Here is a 21602-nt window from a genome sequence, read left to right as displayed (position 1 = left end):
ATAATGTAAAACTCTAATTGTTATATGTATAACTCTACTTCTATTTAGTTTCTATGCCTAGAGTTATACAATATATGCCTAAAGTTATACATTTTATACCTGGAGTTATACAATATATACCTAGAGTTATACAGTATATGCCTAGAGTTATACAATATATACTTTGGAGTTATACATTAGATGCCTGGAGTTATACCTAGAGTTATACCTGGAGTTATTCCTGGAGTTATACATTATACTATATATGCTTACAGTTATACATTTTATGGCTAGAGTTATACATTCTATGGCTAGAGTTATACATTATATAACTTTAGTTTTCAGAAAGTCTAACTTTTGTTATTATATGTATAACTCTACTGTTATTCTGTATAGCTAACTTTCCTGATTATCTCTTCTTTTGAATGGTGAAAAGAATTTTGGATTTTACAGAATTTTGGTTGAAAAGAAAAGATGACAAACCATTCAAAATTCTTTTTTATATAACTCCTTATAAAATTATGTATAACTTCAACTAAATATATGCATAATCTGAATCCCTATTGTTTGTCACCTACAGATGGATGATGTACCAAGTACTGACAAGGGAGCTGATTCCAAGGTTAAAAGTTTGACTTTTGTTATAATCGCAGTCATTTGTTGTATAACTCTAATTACATGTTGAATAACTTCTACTGTCATAATGTATAACTGGAGTTATAAAATATATGCCTAGAGTTGTACATTTTATACCTGGAGTTATACAATATATGCCTAGAGTTATACAGTATATGCCTAAAGTTATACAGTATATACTTGGAGTTATACATTTTATTAATAGAGTTATACATTCTATGGTTAGAGTTACACATTATATAACTTTAGTTTCAGATTGTCTAACTTTTGTTATTATATGTATAACTCTACTGTTATTCTGTATAACTCTCCTGATTATCTCTTCTTTTGAATGGTGAAAAGAATTTTGGATTTTACAGAAATTTGATTTTACAGAATTTTGGTTATACATAATCTGAATCCCTATTGTTTGTCACCTACGGATGGATGATGTACCAAGTCGAGAAGGGACCGATTCCAAGGTTCAAAGTTTGACTTTTTTATAACTGCAGTCATTTGTTGTATAACTCGATTACATTTTGAATAACTTCTGCTGTCAGAATGTATAACTCTTGATATTTTCTGACTAACTCTACTATCAGAATGTATAACTTTACTTATATTTTGTATAACTCTGACTATTTATTGTATAACTTTAATTCACAGTATGTCTATTTCTTTATTGCAAATATCTCTAATTGCAACTACAGTATGTCTAATTTTGTGTGTTGTCCTTGTTTTTCCCCAGATGGTTGAGGCCAAGCCAAGGGTAAAGAGGGTGCATGAAATCATGGTTTCGTGTTGATGTGACCATAATTAGCGCATATTTAGCCCCCGAATTAGCCTTGTTCCCATGCTTTTTAGTGCATATTTGGGTCATTTCTTATCTTTAGTTCTTTGTTTTGCATATTCTTTGAGATTTTGATCCCTTGGTAGGAAAGGAGTAAGAATCTTGCATTTTCATGGCAAAACGAGACTAAAATTAGTTGAGAGGAGCCAATTTGGGGGGATGCCTAGTGAAGACCCTCATTCTCATATGGAAACTTTTTGCGACTATTGTGATGCAATCTCTCAAATGGGCGTGACTCAAGACCAAATTAGATGGGTCTTATTTCCTTTTTCTCTAATCGGCACCGCGAAGCGATGGTTGAAGGGCCTTGATAAGGCCACCCTCGGAATAGATTATTGGAAGAAGTTGGCTCTAGCTTTCTACAAAAAATTCTACCCACCGGAAAAGACTAACATGTTAAGAGCTCAAATTACGGGTTTTAAGCAAAGGGATGAAGAATCTTTGTATGAAGCTTGGGAGCGGTTTAAGGGAATTTGTCGCTCATGTCCTCACCATGGACTTAGCGAATGGTTTTTGGTACAACAATTTTGGAATGGTTTATATGAAGATTCTAGGAACATTCTCAATATGGGATCAAATGGAATGTTCACCGAAGTTGATGACAATCAAACATGGAACAAGATTGAGGAAATGGCGGTCCATAACTCACAATATAGTAGACCTCGCAAGGCTACTAGAGGAGCAAAGCATGAAGTGGACTCCGTTACTCAATTGGGTGCTCAACTTAGTGCTCACATTGACACAATCAACTTGAAGTTTGAACAAGTTATGGCTAGGCTTGAAGAAAACTCAAAATCATCAAAGCATCATGTTAATGCCATGACGGCATCCTCATCAATCCCAAGTGGGATATTTGAGAATTGTGGAACTTTGGGACATGACCAAGGCAAATGTAGGGGAACAAATGAACAAGTGAATGTTTTCCAAGCATACAAGAGTGGTACCCCTTATTCCAACTTTTACAATGAAAACACCAAATTCCATCCAAATCTCTCATACAAAAGCCAAAATGTTCAAAACCCTCAAACAACATACATTCCACCACCCATGAGAAACCAAAATCAAAGACCCTTTTACAATCAAAACCAAGGTTACCAAAACCAAAATCCATACAATCACCAAAATGACCAAGGTTTTGATGTCCAAAAAGCGGTCCTCCAAATGCAAAAGAATCAACAAGAGTTTTTCACTCAAATGCAAAAAGATAGCCAAGCAAAGGAAACCACCATCAACAACATTCTAGCTCACACCAAGATGTTGGAAACACAATTGACTCAACTAGCATCTTCAAGCTCACAAAGACAAAAGGGGCAATTACCACCTCAAAGTAATCCCCCTAGACATGAAACGGTTAGTGCCATTCACTTGAGAAGTGGTACAAGGTATGAAGCACCGAAGAAGCAAGTTGAGGATGAAGTTGTGGAAGCTAGTGAAAAGGAAGAAATTGTGCAAAGCTCCAAAGGTGGAGAATTATCAAAAGAAGAAAGTTCAAAGAAAAATGAAGACAAGATCAAGGAGAAGGATCCCATTGTGATTAGACTCCCTTTTCCAAGTCGTCAAGCCAAGCCCAAATTTGACGATAAACTTGGAAAGTTCATGGAAATTGTGAAGAATTTGGAAGTCTCAATTCCTTTCACGGAATTAATCAATCACGTGTCGGCCTATGCGAAATACATGAAAGATATCCTCACAAAGAAGAAGTCGATCCGGAAGCTTGAGACTATCGCCTTCACTAAGGTGAGTAGTGCAATACTTCAAGGGAGTTCACCTCCAAAGTTGAAGGATCCGGGAAGCTTCTCAATACCGTGTACCATTGGCGACACGACGATCAACAAAGCCTTATGTGATCTAGGGGCTAGTGTGAGTGTCATGCCGTACTCGGTGAGTAAAAGGTTGGGGATGGGAGAGCTTAAATGCACCAATATCACACTCCAAATGGCCGATAGATCAACGAAGACACCGTTAGGGATATGGGAAGATGTCCCCGTGCGAATTGGGAAGTTTTTCATCCCGGTGGACTTTTCATTGTTGATATGGAGGAAGATTCTAACATTCCAATCATTCTAGGAAGACCTTTCCTACACACCGCGGGTGCGGTGATTGATGTGAAACATGGTGAGCTCACTCTAGAAGTGGGAGATGAAAGCATAACTTTTAATCTTGACAAGACTATGAGAGCTCCTCGTTTGCATGAACCATGTTTCATGATTGATCATTATAGCCGAAAGGATGAGAGGAAGAAATCGGAACTCCAATGGAAGAAGAAAATTGAAGATGCTCCATTCAAAGAGCAAGTGAATTGTGACAAGGAGAGCTTGCAACGCCCATCAAAATCAATCGAGGAAGAAGAGGATGGCCTCATTGGCCAAGAGAAGAAATTGGGAGAGTTGTCTCCATCTAAGCAAGAGATTTTCAATGATCAACTTAATGAAGTTTGTGGTCTTTGGGACGACGAATTTGAAGGGATTTTTAATCCCTACATTGGTAATGCCATCGATCAAGACCAACAACAAAGGCCAAGGTCTATTGAAGACCTCTACCATGATAATGAACAAGCTTTTGATTAATTTTTCAAGGTGTTGAGCAACATCAACAACACCTTGGACATGCCCCCTTGACATCTCATCAAGAATGAGAGTTTGGTGGAGTCCTCCCTAAACCACCACTTGTAAATATTTCTAACTCCCTAACTTATATTTCAAATTCTTGTATTGCATTTTTTGTCATCTTTGGATTTTTATTTACTTTGATCAAAATAATTGTCATGTTTGAGAGAAGTGAGGGAGGGACTAACAATTTCAATTGATGTGTAGTGCTTTTAGCTTAGTGTGGGGATGACAATTGTCTAGGCTATCCATGCCTAGTAATGCCCCCACAATGACGAACACAAGACTTGAAGAAAGAATGGAAGAATGGTAAGGGAAATGCATTGTGCACGGATGGAACTGAATCCGGGTACAAAGGGAAGAATCCGAGCGGATTCCACAGAATCCGCCTGTCTTCAGTAATCCGAGCGTAGTGCAGAAAAGACGCCCGTCCTGAACTGAGCTGAATTTTGAAAATTTCTTGACTGTGACTGAATCCGGGCATCCTGAGCAGCAATCCGCCCGTCTTGAGGAATCCGCCCGTCTTGAAAGAAAGACGTCCGTCCTTGCAGCTGAGGAAAACAAGCAAAATCTCCTGGACTAAAATCCGTCCGTCTTTAAGCAAATCCGCCCGTCCCGTGTCAAGAAAATCCGAGCGTATTCCACCGAATCCGCCCGTCTTTAGGCGAGTTTTGTAAAGCCCGGAAAGAGCAGAATCCGCACGGATTGGGCAGAATCCGCACGGATTGCCCCTGCAGATTCGAAAATTTCGGTCTCTTTAAAACCCCTCCCACCTTCATTCATTCATTCATTCATTCATAAACACTACCCACAACATCAAAACCCTCATCCTCTCCATCACAAAAACAAAATCCCTCAACAACATTCACCAAAAACAAACCAAATCATCCTTCCAACAACAAATCAATCACTCCTTCTTCAATAAAAATCAAAACCAAGCACAAAATCTTCAACCTTTGAGTCGATTTTTGATTTCATAAAGGCAAAGCCTTTCACCTTTAAATCGATTTGGGTATACTACAAATTGAAGATTTTTCATTCTTTTCTTGGTTAGTTCATCAATGGCAAGGAATAAGGGAGCAACAAAGGCAACAAAGGCACCAAAGGCTAAGGCACTCTCACAAAGGCAAAAGGCTCTTCAAACAAAGAAAGCATTGGCTATGGTGGTAGCAACACCAAACTTGGAAGTGCAACAACAACAACAACCTTCTATGGGAGCAACAACACCTTCTACTCCGGAAATCGATCAACTTTTGCATTATCCGGAGGTAACTTTTATTTCCGATACCCATAGAAATACCTTTGTCAAGTTTGCTATGAAGTCATTACAATCCACCAAATTTATATGTGAAGATACCTTAGAAAAATTGGGTGTTCTTGAGCAAACTAGAGCCTTTTTCAATGCCATGGGGTTGAAGAAATTGTTTGAAACAAAGGAATTGACATACCCCTCCCTTACCTTGGAATTTTTAAGTTCTTTGAAAGTCACCAAAGTTGATAATAGGGAGAATATCGAGTTTCGTCTAGCTAATGTTAGTAGACGCATCACCTTTAGGGAATTGAGTGAAATTTTGGGTCTTAGTGATGAACCGTGTTATTTTAAGAATTATGGAAAGTATGACCCCGAACCTCTTTGGGAGGCAATTTCCGGGAGGAAATTTGAGGACTTTCATGCGAGTCGTGCTCTTTTGGTCCACCATCCGGGCATAAGAGTATGGCACAAGGTCGTGGGAAACACCATAATTGCGAGGAAAGATACCAACCATTTCACCAAACTTGATTTTATTCTCCTTGAATCGGCTTTGAACATTGGTAGAGTACACACCAAGCCTTACAATTCTTTGAGGCTCTTGGTAGATAGATGGCTCAACATTGATTGTGGGAAGAAGGGCACTACCGTTATTGTCAATGGCGGCCTAGTCACTATCCTAGCTAAGCACTTTGATCCTAACTTCAATAAGGATAACAAGTACAAAGCAAAGGAGGGTGGCCATCTTGTTGATATGCATACTATGATACACAAGTTCAAGTGGGTTGCCCATAACCCCCTTGACACTAAGTATGGATGGCTCACTAGTGAAGCTAGATCGTTCACCTTGCCTTCAAAGATTTGTCGTCTAAGCGTCCACCGGACCAATTATCTACTTCCCCTTTCTAAAGAGGCCGAGTATATTATTCAACAACAAAAAGGTGATCTTGAAATGCCCTCCTCTTCCATTGTCATACCACCTTACCCCTTTGAGTATGAAGAGTTCAAGCCGGAAGGAGTTGAAGCTAGAAAAGATTATGTGACTCTTCTCATGCAAGCAATGCACAAGCAAGCCTTTGAAGATCGGAAAAATGCTTACTTGGCTCAATATCCACCCCTCCTGCACTTAGCTAGGCAAGGACTACTTGATCCATCTTGTCCTTTGCCTAGTTGGGCGGATAGAGAAGTCCTATTTCCGGGTGCATCTAGGGTCGTTTTGGGTGACAATGAGGTTGTTGGTAATGATGAAGAAGTTGATGACAACATTGATGAAGAAGCAAGTGAAGAAGGAGAAAAGGATGGTGAAGATGATGATGAGCAAGATGAGGACGAAAGTGAAGAAGCAAATGGCAAGGGAAGTGGCAATATGGCCACTTCTAATGAGGAAAGTGATGGTGATAGCATGATGGAAGATTAGCAAGCCTTGTATACTCCTACCCTCTCATGGTTTGTCTATTTCTCTCTTTGTTTTATTTATAATTTTGATCATTGTTGGAGTAGTCCTAGCACCATAGAGGACTCACACCTCGGTACCATTGAGGTGTTCTCATTTTATTGTTCCCAATTTCAAAATCCAAAATGACAAATTAGTTTCATGCATTGCATAGTGTGTGCATGAACTACACCCATCCTTGGACATTAGCAATAGTGTCTCACTCGGTTTGGGGAAGTTAATGCATACACAACGGGAGGTAATCTAAATTATCCTCTCTGTCATAACAAAAACCATGCATCATGTAGTGTAGCTTAGTGTAGATTGCATTTAGTATAGAAATCATGCATCATCTTTGCATAATTTCCATCACTTTGGCCATTGAGGACAATGCCCATATTAGTGTGGGGATGGGAATTCTAACATTTAACTCTTATTCAAAAATCCAAAAAAATTGAAAAATTTCAAAAATCATAAAAATTTGAAAATTGAAAACCCAAAAACATGTTTATTTCCTTTTGTAGTCTTGTATATATCATCTTGTATATATTGTGTTTATTCTATCCTTGTTCACATTGATTGACTACGCCACATCCGAGACATGAGGATCATGAAGACCGCATGGTATGATCTTTCCAATCTCCTTTTTCCTCTTTATGTTAATGACTATGTGGCTTTATTTTGATTGATGCGGTATAACAATGTGAACTTAGGACTTGCATTTAGTTTATATGTCATATTAGTTGATAGAATCACTTGCATTAGGATGTTTATATTAGTTGCATCATGGCATGTAGTTGCATGTTAGAAATGTTTTGAAAAATGCCTATTTAGGAACTTTGACAAGAGCAACTAAGCCATTACAAATACTTGTTCAACTTAAGACTTTGCCTACTAGAATGGTTGTAAAACACCCTAGATAGTGTCATACTAGTGTCTTTTGACCCATGACCCAAAGCCTAGTCAAGGGTTTGCATGTGAGTCACCTATCCGATCCCGTGATGCGATGTGGACTTGGTTAACTTGTCTAGGTGACCTTGTTTGACCTTGTGGTAAGGCAACCCAAAAATATTTTCTATCAATAAGCTTGAAGTGCTCATTTCAAAGAGTTTTGTCATGTGGAAGTAATGTAATGCCAAGGAAACCTCAAATGTTATGAATTGTTGAAAGTTGAGAAATTTAAGTTGTTTTGATGGAGGCGTACCACTTCGATGTGCTTTGGTGCGGGATCCATTGAATTGGGCCCCCATACGGTTGTGAATTCGGCCGCCCAGAGACAGAGTGACTATCACCCCGAAAAGCTATTGTCTAGAGGTTAACCGGTTGCCTAATAAGCGATTGGCGAAAGCAAAGGACACTAGCCCGGAAGGGACAAACCCCATCTTAAATTTTTGAAATGTGAAAGTGAAATGAGGACAATTTTGAATACTAGTCATATCCACCCATTGTGAATAAAGATTTGAGCATTTCATTCCCAAAAAGCCTTTTGTCAAGCCACTTGGTCGAGTTTGGGACGATCCATGACCTTTACTTTTGTAGAGAATTCGAGACTTGTCATGTCATATGCTACTAGCATCATAGGGATCATCATTCCACCTCCATTCGATCGCTCTTGACGAAAGCATTTGGAAATTGAGGACGAAAGTAGTCTAGTTTAACACCATTTGGAGGTGATTTAGTGCCATCCTCTTAGCCTTAGTAATTTGTTGAACTAGTATTTGTGAAGGATTACATGCTCTTAAATTTGTTCCTCTTTAGTGCTTCCGCCACTTGATGAGGAAGTGGCTATTCTTTTTCTAGATGCATCCATTATGTGATTTTGTGTGCTTAATGTTTGGATGTGTCGCCATTTTGGCAAGACCCACCTTGCCTTGCAAGAAGGCATCCTACCTCATGGTTGTCTTGTTGTGAGTTGAAGGGGCGGAGTGAGACCCGCTAATTGTCTCATATCGGCTATATTATTAGGATAGGTTAGTATTGGTCCTAGTCTTTGTCACCTCTTTACTCGGGACGAGCAAAGGTTCGGTTTGGGGATATTTGATGTGACCATAATTAGCGCATATTTAGCCCCCGAATTAGCCTTGTTCTCATGCTTTTTAGTGCATATTTGGGTCATTTCTTATCTTTAGTTCTTTGTTTTGCATATTCTTTGAAATTTTGATCCCTTGGTAGGAAAGGAGTAAGAATCTTGTATTTTCATGGCAAAACGAGACTAAATTGATCGAATTCAATGACCAAGCATCAAGGAGAGACAAGATTAGGAGGCCTTTGTATATATTATAGTAGAAGAGCAATGTTGAGAAAGGATCCTTGAGTCCCCAAGGAAATCCCCAAGGAATTTATGAAGAAAAGGGAAGAAAAGAAGAAGATATGTTGCTGAGTGACAATCCGAGCGGATTGTCACCAATCCATCCGTCCCGCAGCTGCACAATCCGAGCGGCTTTGCTCTAATCCGCTCGGATTCCACCTCCACAATCCGCCCGGATTCCCTTGAATCCGCTCGGATTCCAACGCCACATTCCGCCCGTCCCGACCTTATTCCGCCCGGATTCCAGCACAGCACGATTTCCTCTTCTCTAAGCTACAAAGAAAGAAGCCCTTCTCTCGAAAAATACCGGCTCCTCCTTGCTCAATCTAAAAAGTGTAATTACTAGTTTAGCCCTTAGTTAACCCTAATGCATCCTCCCTAATTTCCACTATAAATACCCCATTAGTCTAATTAGAGGAGCATGTTCTTCTTATCAATAATTAGTGTAGTTAATATCAATCAAATCTCTCTTTAATATTGTAATCAAGTATTAATCAAGTTTCAATCCAAGTTTTAGTTCTTTAATCTCTCTCTTGTTCATCCTTTATTTTGGGTAATTGAAGATTATTTGGGTTATTGTTGGGAGATTGACAACCTCTCAATCAAGCATTCAAGTACTTCTTTTATCTTTGCTTTATTATTGGAATTATTAGTAGGTATAATCTCTTAATCCCTTTTTAATTATTGTTAATTACTTTCATTTATTCATCATGTTTCATATTGTTGGTATGATTGACAACCTTGCTAGCATGATCAACATGATAATGAGTGAGTAGTCTCTTAGCTAGGTTTAAATGGGTGGTTAGGGGAAACTAACATGGGGAATGATTCATGCTTAAATTAATATGCTTTCATGTTTTATTTGCTTGCTTGTTTTGATCTCAACTCATGCACATGTTATATTTGATGAAATGCTAAGCCTATGAATCCTTGCATTTACTATCATCTTCTATCTTTTCAATGAGACTTGTAAGACATAACCCAACTCGAGTCTCATTAGACCATGCATGTTGTTGAGTAGGGAAGATTAAGTCGACTTGTAGGTGTTGTACAATCTAATCGATTCGGCTCCGGGACCCAAACTTTCCTAGGATTGTAAGATATAACCCAACTCAATCCATCACAACAATAATTGCTTGCTTATAATTTGAGAACATGTTTGTATGATCATATCCCATGATTCCCCTATGATCCCATGACACCCTAGTGCTTTTAATCAATTGTTTACACCCCTTTTTAATTCATCTTGCTAATTTATTTTCATTGCTATTTTAGTTTAGTGACCTTCTACATCAACCCAATTTATGACACCCCTTAGACACCACTAGTTTCAATAGAAATCTCATTTAAACTCCCGTCCCTTGGGATCCGACCTTTACTTGCCTCTTTACTAATTGTAGAGTTGTTTGTGAAGTTATAAATTGTGTTTTGATTCGACCGTGACCCAACGACCACATCTTAATTTGTGAACACGAAACGGACTCGCATCACATGTCGACCTCAAAGGCTTGTCTCTCTCATTGAAAAGCTTAATGAGGATCAGGTGTCCGCTGTTAAGAAAATTGGGTTTGGTGGCCTTTTGGAGCTTAAGATTAGCAGCTTCCCACTTGCACATGTTCGCCTATTCTTGGAGTCCATCTCTGATGGGTCATATGTGTTCAGGGCTTCTCGGAAGAAGGAGTTTATGATCAGTAAGCATGACGTGCATGACTGTTTTTTGATACCTTTTGGACCCAACCGTCTCCCGTTGGTACCTCTTTGGTTCGCGAAAGGGGTCCAACGATCCCGAAAATAAGGAGCTGAAGGACAAATGGCGGCAAGCTTACGGGGTGGAGAAAGCAAATAGTTCAATAAGTTTAGGGAAAGTTCACAAGGAACTTATGCAGTACGAGGAGGCGGACGATCATTTTTGTCGGCTATTTGTTTTGTTCTTTATGTCTTCATTCCTCGCACCTACCCCAAACAACGGGGTAGATTTGAAGCTTTTAAGGACTGTAGAAGACCCTAAAGCCATTTCGCATTTTGACTGGTGCTCTTATATTTTGGAAATTATGGTGAAAGCGGGGACAGATTGTAAAAAGGGGTTAACGATGTTGGGTGGCTGTATCCCCTTCCTCATGATAAGCTACTTTCAGCGATATGATTACAAGGGTAGGTCGTGCCTCCACGATCTACCTTTGATTAAGCATTGGGATGAAACTTCGCTTGTAGATAGGGTAAAATTTGAGGTGGCTCAAGGGGGATTGGGTACTTTAACTTTGTCTAAGACTAGGTATCCGAGGTGCCTTCAAGATCCCTCTTATATTAAGAGTTTGGACAGTATCAGCCTCGGCGACCCTCGTGTACCCAAACTACTGTTGCTATCCCCCACCCCCTCTCTCCCCGCTCAACTTCGAGAAGAAGTTCATTCGAGATCAAACTACCAAAGAGCGGTGTCGAGGATGACCAGGAATTGAAAGCTAGGGTCATCGATGTAAGTTCAAACTATTATATATTTTGCGATTGATTAAGTTTCAAATGAACGTACCCATCTATTATAATATAACTAACTTACTGTACTTCTTCAATGCAGCGTACTCACGAGCTTTATATACAGATGCAAAGGAACGCTATTGTGTTCTATTCATGGTACGCAGATGTAACCGCAAGGATCAAAGTCAGAACTAGTGATCCGACGGGCCTAAATCCTAGTCGACCCTCTCAAGAATTCTTTGAGGGTGAAAAGATTCAAAAGTACGTCGTTTGAAGGCAGCAGTTGCGAGAAAGGCTGAACGTTTCTGTTGGTAACGCTCCTGCATTTGGAGAGGTAGTTAGTGAGTCCCCCAAAAAAAATGACGGAATCGATGCATCTACGCGTCAAATAAGTGAAGTTTTGTCTAGTCTCGCCAATGATGGGGGTGGCAGGGGTGGTAACCCTTGTGTTGAGCCGCGTGGAGAGTCGGACAAAGGCCGACGCGACAACGAAATCGATTGCGATTTCATGGTCAAAGATTATGGAGGAAGTGGGAGGTGATACAGTAGTTTCTAATCCGTTGTCAGATGCTAGCCCAGGGTTAGAGGATCAAGTTGTGTGCACCCCCGTCCAAACTGTCAGAGAGCTGTTATTGGAGGTGAAGTACACCGTGGAAGAAATTGACCAAGCTTACGGACGGTCAGAGGATGCTGAAACTCGGCCCGGGGTAGGTGATGAGGTGCATGAGCAAGTTCATGGGGAGGGATTGAAAGAAAATGTTGAAATATTGTCAGACAATCAACCGTCAGATAAGGAGATGGAAAAATCTACGGTCCCATCATTGCCAATGGATACACAAGAATTGATGGAGTGTATGTTTTCTACTGCTGAAATCAAGGAAGCTTTATGTGGAATTCCAGTGGACGGGAGTGGTCCTGGTGGCGAGGTAAGTTTGTTAATTTGCGCTAAATACTTGTTATACATTCGTTTTTTTAAATTGGTCGTGTATAACTCTAAGTAGATAAAGTATAACTTTGTTGAAACTTATGATGAAGCCTTGAGGCCTTGTAACTGTAGTACCTCTTTGTATAACTTTATTTTTCAATATGTACAACTGCAACGGCCGTTTGGTACAACTCTTAACCATATGTGTATAACTTTAACTCAAATATGTATAACTCTTATAGCATATTTGTAATACTTCACACATGTGTATAACTCTTGCCCTTTTATGTATAACTGTAATTCATTGTTTCTGTAATTCTGTGACCTCTTTGTATCACTTTTAGAGTTATACCTGTAACTTTTTTGATACAAAAGCATGGTGTTTAATTTTATTATTTTTCATTCAGGCCACTGTACTAAAGGATGTAATTGAGAATGTTGAATAACATTCTAACAACGGTGGTGAAAACGTAGTTGTTGTCGATGGTGCGGAGGTCACCCCGGGGGATCCTTCAACGGAATGGAGTGGAAATCAAATCCCTCTAACTTTCATGAGCACGGCAGATGTGAATGAGGCATTTGCCGGGGTTGATGAGCGAACGATTAGTGCGGCCAAAGAAGGTGTGGTAGTTGAAATCGCTGGTGCTAGGGTTGAGCCGGTTGCACCACCCCCCCCCCTTATTTATGTGCCGCGATGTGACATGATCCACCATCCTTTCTTACTGCATTCAATTGTCCCCCTTCCGTGTATGGACATTGTACCTGAGAACCTAGGTTGTTCTGAGGATTGCGGGGCACCCGAACCGGACCAGCACGTATGCTCACAGTTGCTGCGATTTAACAAGGAACGTTTCAGGACGGTGTTCAGGGTGAGGAAGGATGTAATGGATTATATCTTTGATCAATTCCACGACCATAATTAAGAGTAAGTAAAAGATAAGTTTTACCTATATTTCAATAAGACAGTGAAACAGGTCATGAACAACACTTGCTGCGTGTCTCATTTTGGTAATCCTTTGTAGGGAACAATTGGTCACATATAACACCCCAAATTGCATAACGCGTATTGATCTCCAGACGTTGATGCCCGGGTCTCAGATTATGGCCAATGTGATCGACTGTTGGTCTGTACTACTCAATCAGCTTACGCACGCGAACACCGCAGCTGTTGCAAGTTCGCGCTGTTTCTTTGGCCTAGGTCACGTTGTAAGTGTGCTCGAACTCCGCAAGTTATTTTGTGACAAAATGGTACGTAACTTGTGAAATTAGCTGCCAACCCCCGTCTATCATTTTTATAGGACCTAACAATTACAATTTGGCAAGGCAGGAAAAAAAACATGGTTGTTGATCATTCTGAAGGCTTTTGTGCCTCGTGGGACATGTGGCAAGAGTCGTGTTCTAGTCCATTCCAACTGGACTCTGATATGGTGAGCTCAGATATCAATATAGAGACATTTCCATACTGGAGTTATACATTATTTGCCTAGAGTTATACAGTATATGCTTAGAGTTATACAATATATACTTTGGAGTTATACATTAAATGCCTGGAGTTATACCTAGAGTTATACCTGGAGTTATTCCTGGAGTTATACATTATACTGTATATGCTTACAGTTATACATTTTATGGCTAGAGTTATACATTATATAACTTTAGTTTTCAGAATGGCTAGAGTTATACATTCTATGGCTAGAGTTATACATTATTTGCCTAAAGTTATACAGTATATGCTTAGAGCTTTGATGAGTGACTAACTTCACTCCATAACTCTAGGCATAGAATGTATAACTCTAACCATAGAATGTATAACTCACTTCACATAATGTGCAACTGTAAGCATATACTGTATAACTCTAGGCATATGCTTACAGTTGTACATTATGTGCAGTGAGTTATACATTCTATGGTTAGAGTTATACATTCTATGCCTAGAGTTATGGATTGAAGTTAGCCACTAATCAAAATCCTGAGCATATATTGTACAACTCTAGGCATATAATGTATAACTCTAGAAATAGAATGTATACCTCTAGACATATAATGTATAACTCTAACCATAGAATGTATAATTCCAATTATGCACAATATGTATACCTCTAAGCTTCTAATTATGTTTTATAACTCTTAGACTCTTAGACTTTTGGTGCATGTTTGTAGGTTTTCGTCCCGGTAAGCACTGGCGATCAAGATCACTACTCTTGCATTTGCATAAATTTCCTCTCTGAGCAGATCGAGTACCTTGATAATCGTTCTTACGAGGACGATCTTCTAAAATTACCATACAGAGGGATTGCGCGTATTACTGTAAGTCTTATAAAACTGGTGACTAGATTAATTATCAGCTCCATTGTTTTGTTAATTGGTCTTCCCCTTTTAAACGTCTTGCCTAACTTCTGCCAGGCTGATGCAATGGGAAAGTATATGGCCTACAAAGGGCTCGACAAAGGGAAGAAAGTTGAAGGGTTTCCTTTTGTAAACATTAAATTCAACTGGCAGGGATCAGGGTATACTGTCAATGATTGTGGTCTTTACGTCATAGTTCATATGTTGCTGTACCGTGGAGAGCCATTTGAGTGTACCATAGGGACAAAGGACAGTAATGACCTCATGCGAGCGGAAGTTGCTGCCACCCTTGTCCTCAGTGACACTAACGTGGATAGGGAAGCTGTGTTATCTAGGGTAACAGCTTTTAAGGAGGTTAAAGACCGTGAAATGGAGGAGATGCGTGAGGCACAGAGGTTAGCCGGCAACACAAGTGGAAGGAAGAGAGCTGTCGGAATCGTCGGAGAGAACAGTTCTACTAAACGCCCTTGCTCTAAAGTCAGTTCAACCTATCAGACTCCACCTTCCAAAGTAGCCCTGGGCCGGACGCCGTCTAGTCGGGCCCTCTCAGCTGTTAATAGCCGCTCCCGGGGTAAGGGCGATGGCCTTTATTGCACCACATATTGCGGGGAACCAGACGCCGACCTTACAGTGGTCGCCAAGATGCTGAAGTTGAACAAGGAATTAATTAGGGATATCCTGGTGTATCGCAAACAAGTGGCTGATTACGTTTTCCTTGATGACTACAAATTTCCAAATGGGTAAGCTGTCTAAAATCAACAGAACAACTTGAGAACTGTTTTATGCTTTGTATAACTTCAAGATTGAAATGTATAACTTTACCAACTAAAGTTATACATATCGTTAATGGAGTTACACATTCCTAAGCTGCAGTTATATGTTTCATCACTGTAGTTATGCAGTCATTTTAATAGCAGTTATTTTCCCATTTAGTAGACGTTATAGCCTGACTAACACCTTATGTCTGAACCACAGTGAACTACTTGTGAACTATTCCTGGCACGCAACAATTAATAGGTTGCAAATGTTGTCCATGCTCCCTGAGACGCCAATGGATGATTCAGTGATTGAGTGTTGGTCCTTGCTGCTTAATCGTTTAGAGGCAGAGGAGTGCGCGATTTTTCGTTCGTCTTTCTTCGGTATCCGTCATATGGTATGGTTATAATCAATCCTTTAATATGCTATAAGAGTTTCACATACCCTCTTTAGAGTTATACTTTGAGGGTATGATATTTAAAACTTTCACAGTGGAAAATAAGACTAAAGTTATACATACCCTCTATGGAGTTACACATTTTGTTTTGAGAAATTATTAACAGCCAGTATGAACTTAGGCATAATTCAATATGCTATAAGAGTTATTGTGCAACTCCAATGCACAACCCCTATAACTCCTCTAGTATTCTCACACATATACTTCTACTTGAACAGGAAATAATCTTGAACCTTGTACGAAACCCTGTCCAACAAACACAGAACACCGAAAGGTTGTACAATGTGTGGGACATCTTCAGAATCGACAGTGGCAAAGATTTCAGCTTGAAGGCTGATTTAATCTTCGTACCCATTAAGATTGAAGCCTATTATGCATGTGCGTGTATCAACTTTAATTCACGGACGATTGATCTTCTTGACAATAAGTACTACTCAAGTCCGGGCCAGTCGGAGATATTCAAAGCGTGTCACGTAATTGTAAGTGGAATTAAATTGTAATTACGTTCAACTCAAAAGTGTTGTCACCGCTTTACAATTTCACTTTTTGACGTTTCTGACTTTGTGCCAGGCGAGCCTCATGAGCGACTATCTGGAGTCTAGGGACGAGGACAAGGATAGAGGGAAATACCTACCGAAGTTCCAGTTTCATCAGATCCAGTTTGCTTGGCATAAGCAAATGATTAACGACACCGAGTCTGGCTTGTTCACCATGATGCACATGTTAATGTACGAGGGTGATAGTTTTGGTCACGTTGATCTTGAGAGGAAGGTGAACCGTCGATATTTGGTAATCCAGATGGCAGCGACGCTTGTCCTAGCTGACATGAACATCATCGGGTAAGGAGTTCTGACCAAGGTCAACGGTTTCATTGGCGAGAAAGACCAGATCCTGAAGCAACTAGAAGCCAGACGAAAAGCATCGCGGAAAGCAGATAAAAAACCTGGGAAAAAATAGAATGTATTTCCTTTAATTTTGTATTCTCTGTTTTTGCAACTCTAGTATGTTGTCAAGAAACTCCTTAACAACTTAGACAACTTTTTGGAATAGATTGTTATTATATCATCTTGGTCAGTCATAATTAAAATCCAATTTTTACAGATAAGAATTAGAGTTATACACTCTGTGAAGTAAAGTTATACAAATTTTGTAAAGGAGTTATACAACACATGACTGCAGTTATGAAAAAAGGCAAAATTTATTAGACAGCTATGAGTTATACAAAAAATATCAAGAGTTATACAAATCGTGTACAAGAGTTATACAACACATGACTGCAGTTATGAAAAAGGCAAAATTTATTAGACAGTTATGAGTTTTACAAAAAATAACAAGAGTTATACAAATTGTGTACAAGAGTTATACACTCTATGAAGTACAGTTATCCATATATGGGTAAGAGTTTTACTTAAACCCACTGAAGTTATAATTCGTTCTTTATCAAACTTTTAAATATTGGATTTTTTGCCATGAACAAAAGTCATCCAAATTGTGTAAAAGAGTTATACAACATTAGCTTGAAATTTCACTCATATTACTGAAGTTATACAATCTGGAAGGTGCAATCCCCATTCAAAATATAAAAAAGCTAGCTACTGAATACCCCTTCCGTCTCACCAAATTTTTTACCTTTTAAAGAAAAAGAGATTGTAAATAATTTGTTGAGACGGAGGTATTTTTCTACTGCCTACTACTACAACATGTTAAGTTTCTCTATTATTCTTCTTCTTCTTCTTCTTTTTCTTCTTCTTCTTCTTCTTCTTCTTCTTCTACTCCTTCAAATGCTGGTGAAGACGGTGGATGCTCAGAAAATGGGTTAGGGCAGTTCCGTTTATCGTGGTGTGCCATTTGTTTACAGTTATTACACATGCGCTTTGGCTTACAAGCTAAGGCAATGGCTTTAGCCTTAGCTGACACTATTCTTTTACCGCTGCCTTTGTTTTTGGATTGTTTTGGTGGAAGTATTGTTACCTCGTCACTGGCGGGGCAACCAAGGATTTGCTCGAATTCCTGCTGCTTAGTTAAATCTTTCTTGTACGGTAAAAGTTTCTCCTTGAACTCTCTAATTAAGGAGCTTAAGTTCACAACTTCAGTCACACTCGTGCCACGAAGTAAACCAATGGTTGCATGAACTTCTGACCACAACTTCACCATTTCAACTTCTTTTCCATCAGCGCTACTATTTGAATCCGTTTGTTCACCATCACATTCTGATAATCTGAATTGCAATGCATCTTTTCTCCATCTTGTAGAAACGTAATCATCTGGAATTGTCTTCTTGCCGTTAGCCGACAAAATCCATATTATATGTCGGCACAGAAATCCCATCCTTTCAAACATCATACAGCTGCACCGTGTAGCCAGTGTTCCTGTAATCAAATTAAATTATGTCGTTAGTAGTCTTATACATGTAATAATAAGAGTTAAACATTATCAAAGTAGAGTTATACATATGGCAACAAGAGTTATACATTCTGCAAGTAGAGATATACATATAATAACAAGAGTTATACATTCTGAAAGCTAAAGTTATTCAAAATGTAATCAGAGTTATACTACAAATAACTGCAGTTCAGTGAAAAATGGAATAACTTCTAATGTTATTCTGAAAGTAGAGTTATACATATGGCAACAAGAGTTATACATTCTGCAAGTAGAGTTATACATATAATAATAAGAGTTATACATTCAGAAAACTTAAGTTATTCAAAATATTGTCAGATTTATATAGCAGATAACTGCAATTCAGTGAACAATTGTATAACTTCTATGTTCATACAATGTAACTTTGGCACTATATCTAGCAACTTCAGTCAACTACCACATAGATAAAGATTATGCCAAAATGTTGTTACCTGGGTTGTACTCTACATTGAAACTTTTCTCTCTGATTGAATCCTTAACGACAATCACTTCAACTCCATCGACTTCAGCATAGCCCCCGGTCTTACATGTATCGATTGAGCAAATGACCTCTAGTTGGAATTCCTTGAAAACCTCACGGGTATAAACATTTGACGCATATTCCTCTATGGGTAAATGCGTCCCCCTTGCTGGTGTTGAGTGTCGGTTTTCATGGTCAAGTCTCTTCTGCGTATGCCGTTGATGGTCCATAGCGCTTTCAAAACGCATCCAAAACTCCACTAACGTACCTGACTTCTGCTCAAACTTCTTAAAAAAACCATTAATGCTCTCTAATCTCTGGGTTGTCCTCATTACACCACCCATGTTCAAGTCCCTGCAATGCGCCATCACCCATTGGTTCCTTTTATCGTACGCTTCTGTAAACCACTCTTCGTTCACAAGACCATGCGCTTCCATTATTTCTGCCCACCTACAGTCAAAGTCGTCTGCTTCTAGGTTGTCGTCCCATATAATGTTGTTCAATTTCTGAAGGAACTCCTTATAATCCTCCCTTGTCACCCCGAACTTCGATGGCACCTTGTTCATTATATGCCACATGCAAAATCGGTGGCGTGCAGTCTTGAAGGCAAGGGGTACGGCCTTAATAATGCCCGCATCCTGATCAGTGATAATGTACTTGGGTTCCTTTCCACCCATAGCATTCAAAAACCTGTTGAAAACCCACTGGAAGAATTCATGGTCTTCATAGGCAATCAATGCCCCACAGAATGTCACTGATCACTTATGGTGATCTATGCCAGTGAATGACGTGAAAATCATATTGTACTTGTTTGTTGAGTATGTTGGGTCTTACGACACTGCATCTCCAAAAACGGAGTAGTTCCTTCTAGCGGTTCTGTCAGCCCAGATTGCCCTTCGAAGGTTGTTATCCTTGTCAACTTCATAATCAAAATAAAACTCCTGCCTATTTTGTGCCATATTCTTGAACCGGTCTATGAACAATTGACCGCCCCGTTTATGGATGAAGCATTTCACATCTCAGTGGAAGTTCTTAAAATCAGTTAAGGATGCACCAATGTTCTCAAACCCGTTTACGAGTTCCTTACACATGTTGTACGTCCTAGTTGCTCCTATCCTCAACTGCAGTGGACAACAAATCCTGATCAGTGCTGATTAATAATCAAGGATTCCTCAACTATAACTCTTTCACCTTTTCATATAACTTCATGAAACATATGCATAACTCCATTGATTGATTGTGCAACTTCTTATTATTTATAACTCTTACATATGCGAATATGTATAACTCTAACAACTTTCTATATAACTTTAAGGCTGTTAAAAATTATTCTAGAATTTTAAAAAATATTTAGAAGTTTCACATCAATTACTCGAGGTTTACATAACTCTATGATCTCAGTGTATAACTTTAGAAGTTTGCCATTCAATTAGTGGAGGTTGATTAATAGTAAACTAACCCTTGAGTTGTACATTATCAAGTACTTGTGAAAATCTTCTATGTTCCGCGACAACTTTTGAAACTGACGATCCTCACTGGATACAAGCTCGTGATTATGCCCCATGTGGAATCGGTCAATTACTAATACTCCATTCTTCATAAATAGCCTGACATGTGCTTTACACCCTACCCTCTTGACTGTATATTTCCTCTATTTCGCAGTTTTTTGTTCCCCATTGCATTTCTTCTTCCCTAATCCCGGTCTCATTTTTTTTAATTACTGCCTCTCCTTTTGGGATATATGTGAATCCCTCTCTGTTGCAAACCAGCAACTTTGACTTGATTTCACCGTCGCGCCATTTTTTCGTCGAGTACTTCCGAACATTAAACCCGGACGCCAATGCATACATTTTATAGAATGTCACTGCCTCGTCGATTTCAAAAAATTGTTGCCCTACACAAGGTGTAAACTCCGCTGCCAAATGCTTACAATACTCAGTTTCCGCTTCCTTACGACCATCTGAGCAGAATCAAACATCCATGAAATGATTAAGAAATATATAACTCCAAGCTACTTAGCATTTACTCTGTAACTTCAAGCATATAATGTATAACTCTAGGCATATACTGTATAACTCTAGACGCAGACTGTATAACTCTAGTCATACAATGTATAACTCTTGACACAGACTGTATAACTCTAGGCATATAATGTACCTACTCTAGGCACAGACTGTATAACTCAAGTCATAGAATGTATAACTCTAGGCACAGACTGTATAACTGTAGGCATATAATGTATAACTCTTAGCATATAATGTATAACTCTAATCACAGTCTGTATAACTCTAGTCATACAATGTATAACTCTAGGCACAGACTGTATAACTCTAGGCACACAATGTATAACTCTAGTCACAGTCTGTATAACTCTAGTCATACAATGTATAACTCTATGCACAGACTGTATAACTCTAGTCATACAATGTATAACTGTAGGCATATAATGTATAACTCTAGACATATAATGTGTAACTCTTAGCATATAATGTATAACTCTAAACACAGTCTGTATATGCTAAGAGTTATACATTATATGCCTAGAGTTATACATTGTAGACTGTATTACTTTAGTTTCAGAATGTATAACTCTAGGCATATAATGTATAACTCTTAGCATATAATGTATAACTCTAGACACAGTCTGTATATGCTAAGAGTTATACATTATATGCCTAGAGTTATACATTGTAGACTGTATTACTTTAGTTTCAGAATGTATA

General features: G+C 39.0%; 1 non-coding gene across 1 annotated transcript; it reads right to left on the bottom strand.

Moving 5' to 3' along the window:
• Positions 1-1837: 1837 nt before the first annotated feature.
• LOC141603256 (small nucleolar RNA R71) lies at positions 1838-1944 on the bottom strand. Its single transcript, XR_012525146.1, has one exon. It is a non-coding gene; the product is annotated as a small nucleolar RNA R71 (small nucleolar RNA).
• Between the last annotated feature and the right edge of the window lie 19658 nt (positions 1945-21602).

Source organism: Silene latifolia, chromosome 9 (genome assembly GCF_048544455.1).
Source record: "Silene latifolia isolate original U9 population chromosome 9, ASM4854445v1, whole genome shotgun sequence".
Lineage (NCBI taxonomy): Eukaryota > Viridiplantae > Streptophyta > Magnoliopsida > Caryophyllales > Caryophyllaceae > Silene > Silene latifolia.
The sequence above is the reverse complement of the archived record's forward strand: the minus strand, read 5'-3'. Positions and strand labels throughout refer to the sequence as shown.